Source organism: Aethalodelphis obliquidens, unplaced genomic scaffold (assembly GCF_003676395.1).
Source record: "Aethalodelphis obliquidens isolate GAN/ISIS:26980383/991018 unplaced genomic scaffold, ASM367639v1 scaffold9, whole genome shotgun sequence".
Classification (NCBI taxonomy): Eukaryota; Metazoa; Chordata; class Mammalia; order Artiodactyla; family Delphinidae; genus Aethalodelphis; species Aethalodelphis obliquidens.
The window spans coordinates 49517525-49531551 of NW_020837953.1; positions in this window are offsets into that span (position 1 = coordinate 49517525).

Genomic DNA, 14027 nt, shown 5'->3' on the forward strand with positions numbered 1-14027 from the left:
TTTTCATTACAGCATTACAGATAGATGAAAAAAGATTACTTGAATCAACATATTTTTTCATAAAGCCTACCTCTTTCTTCCTCCCTCTTTTTTTTTTTTAACATCTTTATTGGAGGATAATTGCTTTACAATGGTGTGTTAGTTTCTGCTGTATAACAAAGTGAATCAGCTATACATATATCCCAATATCTACTCTCTCTTGCATCTATCTCCCACCCTCCCTACCCCAACCCTCTAGATGGTCAAAAAGCACTGAGCTGATCTCCTGGTGCTATGCAGCTGCTTCCCACTAGCTCTCTATTTTACATTTGGTAATATATATATGTCCATGTCACTCTCTCACTTCATCCCAACATACCCTTCCTCCTCACCATGTCCTCAAGTCCATTCTCTACTTCTGTGTTTTTATTCCTGTCCTGCTCCTAGGTTGTTCAGAAACATGTGTTTTGTTTTGTTTTGTTTAGATTCTATATATATGTGTTAGCATACGGTATGTTTTTCTCTTTCTGACTTACTTCACTCTGTATGACAGTCTCTAGGTCCATCCACCTCACTAAAAATAACTCAATTTCATTTCTTTTTATGGCTGAGTAATATTCCATTGTATATATGTGTTGAATTTTGTGGAAAGTTTTTCTGCATCTATTGAGATGATCATATGGTTTTTCTCCTTCAATTTGTTAATATGGTTGATCACTTTGATTGATTTGAGTACGGTGAAGAATCCTTGCATTCCTAGGATAAATCTCACTTGACCATGGTGTATGATCCTTTCAATGTGCTGTTGGATTATCTTTGCTAGTATTTTGTTGAAGCTTTTTGCATCTATGTTCGTCAGTGATATTGGCCTGTAGTTTTCTTTTTTTGTGACATCTTTGTCTGGTTTTGGTGTCCAGGTGATGGTGGCCTCATAGAATGAGTTTGGGAGTGTTCCTCCCTCTGCTATATTTTGGCATATAGGGAACTTACCTCAACATAATAAAAGCCATATATGACAAACCCACAGCCAACATCATTCTCAATGGTGAAAAATTGAAACCATTTCCACTAAGATCAGGAACAAGACAAGGTTGCCCACTCTCACCACTATTATTCAACATAGTTTTGGAAGTTTTTAGCCAGAGCAATCAGAGAAGAAAAAGAAATAAAAAGAATCCAAAATGGAAAAGAAGAAGTAAAGCTGTCACTGTTTGCAGATGACATGATAGTATATATAGAGAATCCCAAAGATTTTACCAGAAAACTACTAGAACTAATCAATGAATTTGGTAAAGTAGCAGGATATAAAATTAATGCACAGAAATCTCTTGCATTCATATACATTAATGATGAAAAATCTGAAAGAGAAATTAAGGAAACACTCCCATTTACCACTGCAACAAAATGAATAAAATACCTAGGAATAAACCTACCTAGGGAGACAAAAGACGTGTATGCAGAAAAATATAAGACACTGAAGAAAGAAATTAAAGATGATACAAACAGATGGAGAGATATACCATGTTCTTGGATTGGAAGAATCAACATTGTGAAAATGACTATACTACGTAAAACAGTCTACAGATTCAATGCAATCCCTATCAAAGTACCAATGGCATTTGTTCACAGAACTAGAACAAAAAATTGCACAATTTGTATGGGAACACAAAAGACCCCGAATAGCCAAAGAAATCTTAAGAAAGAAAAATGGAGCTGGAGGAATCAGGCTCTCAGACTTCTGACTATACTAGAAAGCTACAGTAATCAAGAGAGTATGGTACTGGCACAAAAACAGAAATATAGATCAATGGAACAGGATAGAAAGCCCAGAGAGAAACCCATGCAAATATGGTCAGCTTATCTTTGATGAAGGAGGCAAGAATATACAATGGAGAAAAGACAAGCTTTTCAATAAGAGGTACTGGGGAAACTGGACAGCTACATGTAAAAGAATGAAATTAGAACATTCCCTAACACAATACACAAAAATAAACTCAAAATGGATTAAAGACCTAAATGTAAGGCCAGACATTATAAAACTCTTAGAGGAAAACATAAGCAGAACACTCTATGACATAAATCACAGTAAGATCCTTTTTGACCCACCTCCTAGAAAATGGAAAATAAAAACAAAAATAAACAAATGGGACCTAATGAAACTTAAAAGCTTTTCCACAACATTGGAAACCATAAATAAGATGAAAGGACAACCCTCAGAATGGGAGAAAATATTTGCAAACGAAGCAACTGACAAAGGATTAATCACCAAAATATACAACAGCTCATGCAGCTCAATATCAAAAGAAACAAACAACCCAATCCAAAACTGGGCAGAAGGTCTAAATAGACATTTCTACAGGAAGATATGCAGATTGCCAACAAACACATGAAAAGATGCTCAACATCACTAACCATTAGATAAATGAAAATCAAAACTACAATGAGGTATCAACTCATACCAGTCAGAATGGCCATCATCAAAAAGTCTACAAACAATAAATGCTGGAGAAGGTGTGGAGAAAAGGCAACCCATTTGCACTGTTGGTGGGAATGTAAATTGATACAGTCACTATGGAGAACAGTATGGATGGCCCTTAAAAACTAAAAATAGAACTACCATACAACCCAGCAATCTCAATACTTGGCATATATGCTGAGAAAACCATAATTCAAAAAGAGTCATGTACCACAGTGTTCATTGCAGCACTATTTACAATAACCAGGACATGGAAGCCACCTAAATGTCCATTGACAGATGAATGGATGAAGAAGATATGGCACATATATACAATGGAATATTAGTCATATAAAGAAACAAAATTGAGTTATTTGTAGTGAGGTGGATTGACCTAGAGACTGTCATACAGAGTGAAGTAAGTCAAAAAAGGAAAACAAATACCGTATGTTAACGTGTATATATACGGAATCTAAAAAAAAATAAAAGTGGTTCTGAAGAACCTAGGGATAGGACAGGAATAAAGACACAGATGTAGAGAATAGACTTGAGGACATGGGGAGGGTGAAAGGTATGTTGGGATGAAGTGAGAGAGTGGCAGGGACATATATACACTACCAAATGTAAAATAGATAACTAGTGGGAAGCAGTCACATAGAACAGGGAGATCAGCTCGGTGCTTTTTGACCACCTAGAGGGGTGGGATATGGAGAGTGGGAGGGAGATGGAAGAGGGAGGGGTATGGGGATATATGTGTATGTATAGCCGATTCACTTTGTTATACAGCAGAAACTAACACACCACTGTAAAGCAATTATACTCCAATAAAAATGTTAAAAAAAATAATAAAGGGCAGTCTATGCTAGTTTATTTATTTATTTATTTTGGCTGTGTAGGGTCTTAGTTGCGGCACATGGGATCTTTGTTGAGGAGTGAGGGATCTTTTTTGTTGCAGTGCATGGGCTTCTCTCTAGTTGTGGCATGTGAATTTTCTCTCTCTAGTTGTGGTGCATGGGCTCCAGGGCTCATGGGCTCTTTAGTTTTTGTGGCACATGGGCTCTCGCATTGAGGTGCATGAGCTCAGTATTTGTGGTGTGTGTGGGCTTAGTTTCTCCTTATCATGTGGCATCTTAGTTCTCTGATCAGGGGTTGAACCCCGGTCCCCTGCATTGGAAGGCGGATTCTTTACCACTGGACAACCAGGGAAGTCCCATGTTATTATCTAGCTTTTGATTGTAGTCATCCCAAGGGTATAAAATAGTTTCTCATCATGATTTTGATTTGTATTTTCCATATGAGTAATGATGTCAAGCATCTTTTTATGTACTTATTGTCCAGTTGTATACCTTCTTTGGAAAAATGTCTATTAGGCTTTTGGCCAATTTTCTGTATTGGATTATTTATCTTTTTGTTATTGAGTTGTATGAGTTCTATGTATAGTCTAGATATACATACTCAATTAAAAAAAATGAAAGACTGGACATTAGTAGGGAAGGACTTTATTAATTTTGTAATGGGAGGAGAGAGCTATTATAACAGGAAAAATTATCTGACCGTGAATATTAAAGAACCTCAGGTAGAAAGGGATTTACTTTTGCAGGGACGAGTAAGCAAGGATAGAAGGAGCCAGTTGTGGAGACTGGGATGAGTAGATGGTTTGACTGGACAGTTGAGCTTGAAATGTTTTTCTCTGTGGTCAGCCAATTCTCAAGAAGGATTTTTGTGTTCCAATGCTTGTCTAAGCTCAACAGTGAGTCAAGGTCCAGGGTCTTCTGGGGAGGGGAGAATCCTAATTAAAATTTAATCAAGTCAAGTTAGCAAGCATTAAGTCCAGATTGATCAGTGTGGACAAACATTTCAGCCAATTATTTATGAGACAATGAAAATTTTGAGGAACTGTGTCTAGCCTTGTCATTGGTAAACAAGGGGGTTTTCTTCAAGTATTATTTAAGCCATATGGAACGGAATGGTTCTTTTTAGCAAGCCATTTCATCGGAGTGCAGAGCTCAATTAAAATTCAAAATTTTTCATCCCTTATCATAAGTCTAATTTGAATTTCTACCGATTCTATGGGTAGTCTTTTAACTTAATTGGTGGTGTTCTTTGAAGGAAAAACAGTTCTTAATTTAATGAAGTTTATTTTATCTATTTTTTCTTTGGTTGTTTGTGCTTTTGGTGACGTATCTAAGAAATATTGTCCAATTCACGGTCATGAAGATTTACACTTGTGTTTTCTTCTAAGAGTCTATAGTTTTAGCTCTTATATTTAGGATTTTAATCTATCTTGAATTTACTATTGTATATGGTGTGAGGTAAAGGCAAAACTTTATTCTTTTACATGTGGATATCCAGTTGTCCCCGTACATTTTATTGAAAAGATTATTCTTTCTCCATTGATTAGTCTTCTCATTCCTGTTAAAATTCAGTTGACTGAAAATGTGACGGTTTATTTTTGTATTCACAGTTCTATACTATTGACAAACGTCCACTCTCATGCCAGTACCACACTGCATTGATTACTATAGCTTTGTAGTAAATTTTGAATTCATGAAATGTGAATTCCCCAACTCTGTTCTACTTTTTCAAGATGTTTTGGTTTTTCTGGGGCCCTTGAATTTTCATATGAATTTTAGGATCAGCTTGTCAATTTCTGCAAAGATGTCATCTGGAATTTAGATAAGGATTACATTAAATTTGTAGATCTATTAGGAAAATATTGCCATCTTAACAATATTGAGCCTTTCAATTCATTATGTCGATGTCTTCCCATTTATTTAGATCTTCTTTAATTTATTTCAACAATGTTTTGAAGTTTTAAGAGTATTAGTCTATCACATCATTGCATAAATTTACTCTAAAGTATTTTATTCTTTTTGATGCTACTGTAAATAAAATTGTTTTCTTAATTAAATTTTTGATAATTTCATTGCTACTGTGTAAAATACAATTCATTTTTCTATATTGATTTTCTTACCTCTTGAAGCATTGCTGAACTCCTTTATTAGTTCTAATACATTTTCAGTATATGCCTTAGAATTTCATATACAAGATCATGTCATTGACAAGTAGAGATAATTTTACATTTTCCTTCCCAATTTGGGTATCCTTTATTTCTTTTTGTTGACTAATTTTCCCAGTTAGAACCCCTAGTACAATGTGAGTAGAAATGACAAGAGTAAAATTTTTGTCTTCTTCCTGATCTTAGGGAAAAGAATTCAGTCTTTCACCATTAAGTACAGTGTTAATGCAGATTTTTTAAAAGATATCTTTTAACATGTTAAGGAAGTTCCCTTCTCTTCCTAATGTGAAGAGTTTTGTTTTGTTTGTTTGATCATGAAAGTGTGATGTATTTTGTCAAATGATTTTCTGTGTCTATTGAGATCATGTGATTCATGTCTTTAGTCTATTGACATGGTGTGTTACACTAATTAATTTTTGGATATTAAACTAACCTTGTTTTCCTGTGTTCTTTAATTTTCACATATTTGTGAATCTCCACATTTCTTTCTGTTATAAATTTCTAATTATACTCCATTGTGATTGACAGACATACTTGGTATGATTTTAATCCTTTTACATGTACTGATTCTTGTTTTATGGCCAACCACATGGTCTATCCTGGAGAATGTTCTATGTGCTCTTGAGAAGAATGTGTATTCTGGTTTCATTGGGTGGAGTTCTCTATAATGTCATTAGGTCTCATTGGCATATTGTGTTGTTCAAGTCTTCTTTGTCCTTGTTGATCTTCTACTAGCTGCTCAATTCATTAATTGAAGAGTGATATTGAAGTATCTATTTTTGTTGATTTGTTTATTTCTTCCTTCAATATCATCAGTGTTTGCTTTATGTATTCTGTGGCTCAGTTGTTAGGTGCATATATATTTATAATCGTTATATCTTTCTGGTTGATTCACACTTTTATCATTATAAAATATCCCTCTTTAGATCTAGCAACGTTTTTGTTTTAAAGTCAATTTTGGTTGACATTAGTTTAGTAACTGCAGCTTTCTTATTGTCGCTGTTTGCATGTATATAATTTTCCATCCTTTTTCTCTTAACCTATTTATATCTTTGGTTCTAATGTATGTCTTTAGACAACATATAATTGCATCTTTATTTTTATTGAATCTTACACTCCCTGTCTTTTAACAGCAGTGTTAAATCCATTTATATTTAATGTTATCAGTGTAGTTGAATTTTTGTCTGCCATTCTAATTTTTGCTTTTTACAAGTCTCATGTATTTTTGTTACTCTGTTCATCATTACTACTTTCTTTTGTGTTAAGTGAATAATTTTTAGTGTAATATTTTGCTTACTTTAATGATTGATTTACTATGTTTTTTTGAGAATTATTTTAGTGGTTACTCTGGGGCTTATTATATACATCTTAACTTATCAGAATCAGATTCAAATTTATGCTAACAATTCCAGTGAGATTTAGAAATTTTACTCCTATATAACTATATTCTCACTTCCTCCTTTTTGTGCAATTATTATTATATATATTACATCTATATATGTTACAAACTCAGCAATACACTATATAGCCATTACATTAAATAATTTTATGTCTACCAAGGAAACTGAGAAAAAAAATGAGAGTAATATTTATATTTATAGAGTTTGTATATTAGCCTTATTATTAATGATTCTGATTTTCTTCATTTTTCCAGTGGATCAAGTTACCATCGGTGTCATTTTTTTTATTTCAGTGAAATTTTGTTTTCACCCACATCCTTTGTATAGTTATTGTCAAATGCATTACATTTATATATTTTTACAGGTCTAGCAATATATTATATATATATATAATATATAATCACATGCATATATATATATATAATTTTATACTATTGCACTTTAAATCAGTTAAGAGATGAAAGGAGATATTTACTTTTATGCTTTTTTTTTTTTGTAATTACATAAATAACTTTACCATGCTCTTTGTTCTTGTTGGTTTTTTCCCTAGTAGATTTGAATTATTGTGTGTGGTCACATGCTCTCAGACTGAAAAAAGTTTCTTTAGGATTTCTTGTACAGTGGAACTGCTAGCAACAATTCTCAGTTTTTGTGTATCTAGGAATGTCTGCATTTCTCTTTCGTTTTTGACAGAAAATTTTGTTGGATGTATTATAGAATTCTGAGTTGATAATTTGAATACATCATTCCAATACCTTGTGACCTCCATGGTTTCTGATGAGAAATCAGTTATAATCTTATTGAGAATAACTTGTATGTGATGGAATGCTCCTCTCTTGCTGATTTCTAGATTGTCTCTTTGTCTTTGCCTTTTAATGGTTTAATTATAATGTGTCTTGGTGTGAATCTCTTTGTGCTTATTCTACTTGTAGTATTTTGAACTTCTTGTGTGTGTAAATTAATGTTTTTTCATCAAATTTGGGAAGTTTGGGACCATTATTTCTTCCAATATCTTTTCTGATCCTTTATATATCTCCTAGTACGTGTATAACAGTACATTTGATGGTGTCTCACATTTTCTGAGGCTGTGTTCACTTCTGTTTTGTTTTTTTTTTTTTTTTTTTGGGTTGTTTTGAGTCTTTGTTGCTGCATTCAGGCTTTCTCTAGTTGGGGCTACTCTTCATTGTGGTGCAGAGGCGTCTCATTGCAGTGGCTTCTCTTGTTGTGGTGCACGGGCTCTAGGTGTGTGGGTTTCAGTAGTTGCAACATGTGGGCTTCAGTAGTTATGGTGTGCAGGCTCAGTAGTTGTGGCGCACAGGCTTAGTTTCTCCACGGCATGTGGGATCTTCCTGGACCAGAGCTCAAACCCATGTCCCCTGCATTGGCAGGCGGACTTTTAACCACTGCATCACCAAGGAAGTCCCTGTTCACTTTATATTTTTCCCTTTTGGTTCCTCAGACTCAATAATTTCAATTGACTTATCTTCAGGTTCAATCACTCTTTATTCTACTTGCTTAAACTTGTTGAGACTCTCTAGTGAAATTTTTATTGCAGATATTATAATTTTCAACTCCAGAATTTCCATTTAATTCTCTTCTGTAATTTTTATCTCTTTGTTGATATTTTCTATTTGGTGAAACATTGTTTTCACATATTCCTTCAGTTATTTATGTATGGTTTCCCTTAGTTCTTTCAATATATTTTAAATAGTTCATTTAAGTCCTTTTCTAGTAATTCCAATGTCTGGACTCAGGGACAGTTTTTATCAATTGCTTTTTTCTAATGTGTGGGACTATACTTTTTAATTTCTATTGATCCCTCATTTTTGTTGTTGTTGTTATTGAAAACCAGACTTTTTTTTTTTTTGCAGTACATGGGCCTCTCACTGTTGTGGCCTCTCCCATTGTGGAGCACAGGCTCCGGATGCGCAGGCTCAGCGGCCACGGCTCATGGGCCCAGCAGCTCCGCAGCATGTGGGATCTTCCCGAACCGGGGCATGAACCCGGGTCCCCTGCATCGACAGGCAGACTCTCAACCACTGTGCCACCAGGGAAGCCTGAAAACCAGACATTTTAAATATTAAAATATGGAAAGTCTGAAATTCAGACTCTGTCCCATCTCCAGTGTTTACATTGTTGTTTGTTGTAGTAGTTGTAGTTGTTTATCTGTTTGTTTAGTGACTTTAAAGGAACAATTTTGTAAAGTCTATATTCTTTGTCATCTTTTTGTAATCTTTTTTCAATTAACGTAGTGGTCAGCTACTGATTCGATAGAGATTCTTTAAATGCCTGGGACCAAAAAATTTCTCAGTCTCTGAAGATGGGTTGTTTGTATATTAGGGCATGCCTTTAACACTAAGCCAAGCAATTTACAACCTGTCTCTGAATTCACTTCCTGCTTGTGCAGAGCATACGTGAAATCTCAGGGTCACTCAGGTCTTTTCTAAGCATGAACCAAGCCCTGGTCCTGAGGGTGGCCTTCTAGATTTCCAGGATATGTTAGAGCTTTTCTAAGGGTTTATTCCCCAAAGCATCTTATGCTCCATATTTTCCTCCCAAGTTTATGGATAGTCTGTTGTTTCCCCCAATTGTTATTCATTGCCTCAGGCATCAGCAACTAATACATCTGTCTCTAAACGTTTTCAGCAGATGTCCTATGGGTTTCTACTTCAGGACTGGCAGAAGTTCCAAGTAACATGACACAAAGCCAAGTTTTTTGGGCCAGTCTTCCAGGGAGCCACCAGACAGGTCAAAACAAACAACCACAATTCATTGTGGATGAGGTCTTTTCAACTCCTTCTGGTATTGGCTGGGACCTGTACCAGCATTGTGAACTGTTTTCTTCAGAATTACCACCGAATTTAGGAGCAGGAGATGGGATTAGGGTAAGCTAAATACCACAAAGCTTGCTATTCTTACTGAGATTCAAGTGTTTCTTTGTGGTTTTCTTTTGTTGTTTTTTGTTTTTGTGATGAAGCATTTGCATGATTGCCATAGGCTTTCATTTAATTTCTAGTCCCAAAACGTTGATTCTAACTTTTTGAATTATTGACAGACTTTTTTTTTTTTAACCAATGGACTTATGGAATTACTGTTTCATTTTCTCTGACATCTTGTGACCAACTTTTGACTGCATTAATTTTTCTCTACTTTGTGGTGTTTTTCCCCTAGTTTACTGATCTCAGCTATATCTTTTCCTCAGTATTTCTTTCTTTTTTTTTTAAACATCTTTATTGAGTATAATTGCTTTACAATGGTGTGTTAGTTTCTGCATTATAACAAAGTGAATCAACTATATACATACATATATCCCCATATCTCCTCCCTCTTGCGTCTCCCTCCTACCCTCCCTATCCCACCCCTCTAGGTGGTCACAAAGCACTAAGCTTATCTCCCTGTGTTATGCGGCTTCTTCCCAGTAGTTATTTTACATTTGGTAGTATATATAAGTTCATGCCACCCTCTCACTTCATCCCAGGTTACCCTTCCCCCTCCCCATGTCCTCAAGTCCATACTCTACATCTGTGCCTTTATTCCAGTCCTGCCCCTAGGTTCTTCAGAACTTTTCTTTTCCTTTTTAGATTCCATATATATGTTTTAACATATGATATTTGTTTTTCTCTTTATGACTTACTTCACTCTGTATGACAGTGTCTAGGTCTATCCACCTCACTACAAATAACTCAATTTCGTTTCTTTTTATCGTTGAGTAATATTCCATTGTATATATCTGCCACATCTTCTTTATCCATTCATCTGTCAACAGACACTTAGGTTGCTTCCATGTCCTGGCTATTGTAAATAGAGCTGAAATGAGCATTGTGGTACATGACTCTTTTTGAATTATGGTTTTCTCAAGGTATATGCCCAGTAGTGGGATTGCTGGGTTGTATGATAATTCTATTTTTAGTTTGTTAAGGAACCTCCATAGTGTTCTCCATAGTGGCTGTATCAATTTACATTCCCACCAACAGTGCAAGAGGGTTCCCTTTCCTCTACACCCTCTTCAGCATTTGTTGTTTGTATATTTTTTGATGATGGCCATTCTGTCTGGTGTGAGGTAATACCTCATTGTAATTCTGATTTGCATTTCTCTAATGATTAGTGATGTTGAGCAACCTTTCACGTGTTTGTTGGCAGTCTGTGTATCTTCCTTGGAGAAATGTGTATTTAGGTCTTCTGCCCATTGTTGGATTGGGTTATTTGTTTTTGTTTTTCTTGATATTGAGCTGCATGAGCTGCTTGTAAATTTGGGAGATTAATCCTATTTCAGTTGCTTCATTCACAAATATTTTCTCCCATTCTGAGGGTTGTCTTTTCATCTTGTTTATGGTTTCCTTTGCTGTGCAAAAGCGTTTAAGTTTCATTAGGTCCCATTTGTTTATTTTTGGTTTTATTTCCGTTTCTGTAGGAGGTGGGTCAAAAGGATCTTGTTGTGATTTATGTCATAGAGTGTTCTGACTATATTTTCCTCTAAGAGTTTTATAGTGCCTGACCTTACATTTAGGTCTTTAATCCATTTTGAGTTTATTTTTGTGTATGGTGTTAGGGAGTGTTCTAATTTCATTCTTTTACATGTAGCTGTCCAGTTTTCCCAGCACCACTTATTGAACAGGCTGTCTTTTCTCCACTGTATATTCTTGCCTTCTCTATCAAATATAAGGTGACCATATGTGCGTGGGTTTATTTCTGGGCTTTCTATCCAGTTCCATTGATCTATATTTCTGTTTTTGTGCCAGAACCGTACTCTCTTGATTACTGTAGTTTTGTAGTATTGTCTGAAGTCTGGGAGTCTGATTCCTCCATCTCTATTTTTCTTTCTCAAGATTCCTTTGGCTACCCAGGGTCATTTGTGTTTACATACAAATTGTGAAATTTTTTATTCTAGTTTGGTGAAAAATGGCATTGGCAGTTTGATAGGGATTGCATTGAATCTGTAGATTGCTTTGGGTAGTATAGTCATTTTCACAATGTTGATTCTTCCAATCCAAGAACATGGTATATCTCTCCATCTGCTTGTATCATCTTTAATTTCTTTCAATGGTGTCTTATAGTTTTCTGCATACAGCTCTTTTGTCTCCTTAGGTAGGTCTATTCATAGGTATTTTATTCTTTTTTTTTTTTTGCAATGGTAAATGGGAGTGTTTCCTTAATTTCTCTTTCAGATTTTTCATCATTAATGTATAAGAACGCAAGAGATTTCTGTGCATTAATTTTATATCTTGTTACTTTACCAAATTCATTGATTAGCTCTAGTAGTTTTCTGGTAACAACCTTGGGATTCTCTGTGTGTAGTATCATGTCATCTGCCAACAGTGACAGCTGTACTTCTTCTTTTCTGTTTTGTATTCCTTTTTCTTCTCTGATTGCTGTGGCTAAAATTCCAAAAACTGTGTTGAATAATAGTGGTGAGAATTGTCTTGTTCCTGATCTTACTGGAAATGTTTTCAGTCTTTCACCATTGAGAATGATGTTGGCTGTGGTTTTGTCATATATGGCCTTTATTATATTGAGGTGAGTTCCCTCTATGCCTACTTTCTGAAGGGTGTTAATCATAAATGGGTGTTGAATTTCGTCAGAAGCTTTTTCTATTGAGATGATCATATGGTTTTTCTCCTTCAATTTGTTAATATGGTTTATCACAGTGATTGATTTGCATATATTGAAGAATCCTTGCATTCCTGGGATAAACCCCACTTGATCATGGAGTATGATCCTTTTAATGTGCTGTTGGTTTCTGTTTCCTGGTAGTTTGTTGAGGATTTTTGTATCTATGTTCATCAGTCATATTGGCCTGTAGTTTTCTTTCTTTTTGACATCTTTGTCTGGTTTTGGTATCAGGGTGATGGTGGCCTTGTAGAATGCATTTGGGAATGTTCCTCCCTCTGCTATATTTTGGAAGAGTTTGGGAAGGATAGGTTTTAGCTCTTCTCTAAATGTTTGATAGAATTTGCCTGTGAAGACTTCTGGTCCTGGGATGTTGTTTGTTGGAAGATTTTTTTTTTTTTTCCGGTACACGGGCCTCTCACTGTTGTGGCCTCTTCTGTTGTGGAACACAGGCTCTGGATGTGCAGGCTCAGTGGCCATGGCTCATGGGCCTAGCTGCTCCGTGATATGTGGGATCTTCCTGGACTGGGCGTGAACCCATGTCCCCTGCATCAGCAGGCTGACTATCAACCACTGTGCCACCAGGGAAGACCTGTTGTAAGAGTTTTAATCACAGTCTCAACATCACTGCTTGTGATTGGTCTGTTTATATTTTCTATTTCTTCCTGGTTCAGTCTTGGAAGATTGTGCTTTTCTAAAAATTTGTCCACTTCGTCCAAGTTGTCCATTTTATTGACATATAGTTGCTTGTAGTAATCTCTCATGATGCTTTGTATTTCTGCTGTGTTAGTTTTTACTTCTCCTTTTTCATTTCTAAGTCTATTGATTTGAGTCTTCTCCCTTTTTATCTTGATGAGTCTTGTTAATGGTTTATCAATGTTGTTTATCTTCTTAAAGAACAAACTTTTAGTTTTATTGATCTTTGCTATCATTTCCTTCATTTCTTTTTCATTTATTTCTGATCTGATCTTTATGATTTCTTTCCTTCTGCTAATTTTGGGGTTTTTTTTTTTTGTTCTTCTTTCTCTAATTGCTTTTGGTGTAAGGTTAGGTTTTTTATTTGAGATATTTCTTGTTTCTTGACTTAAGATTGCATTGCTGTAAACTTCCCTCTTAGGACTGCTTTTCCTGCATCCCATAGGTTTTGGGTCATCATGTTTTCATTGTCATTTGTTTCTAAGTATTTTTTTTATTTCCTCTTTGATTTCTTCAGTGATCTCTTGGTTATTAAGTTGTGTATTGTTTAACCTTGATATGTTTTTTATTTCTTACAGATTTTTTCCTGTAATTGTTATCTAGTTTCATAGCATTTTTTTTGGAAAAGATACTTGATATGATTTCAATTATCTTAAGTTTACCAAGGCTTGATTTGTAACCCAAGATATGGTCTATGCTGCAGAATGTTCCATGAGCACTTGAGAAGAAAGTGTACTCTGTTGTTTTTGGATGGAATGTCCTATAAGTATCAATTAAGTCCATCTTGTTTAATGTATCATTTAAAGCTTGTGTTTCCTTATTTATTTTCACTTTGTATAATGTGTTCATTGGTGAAAGTGGTGTGTTAAAG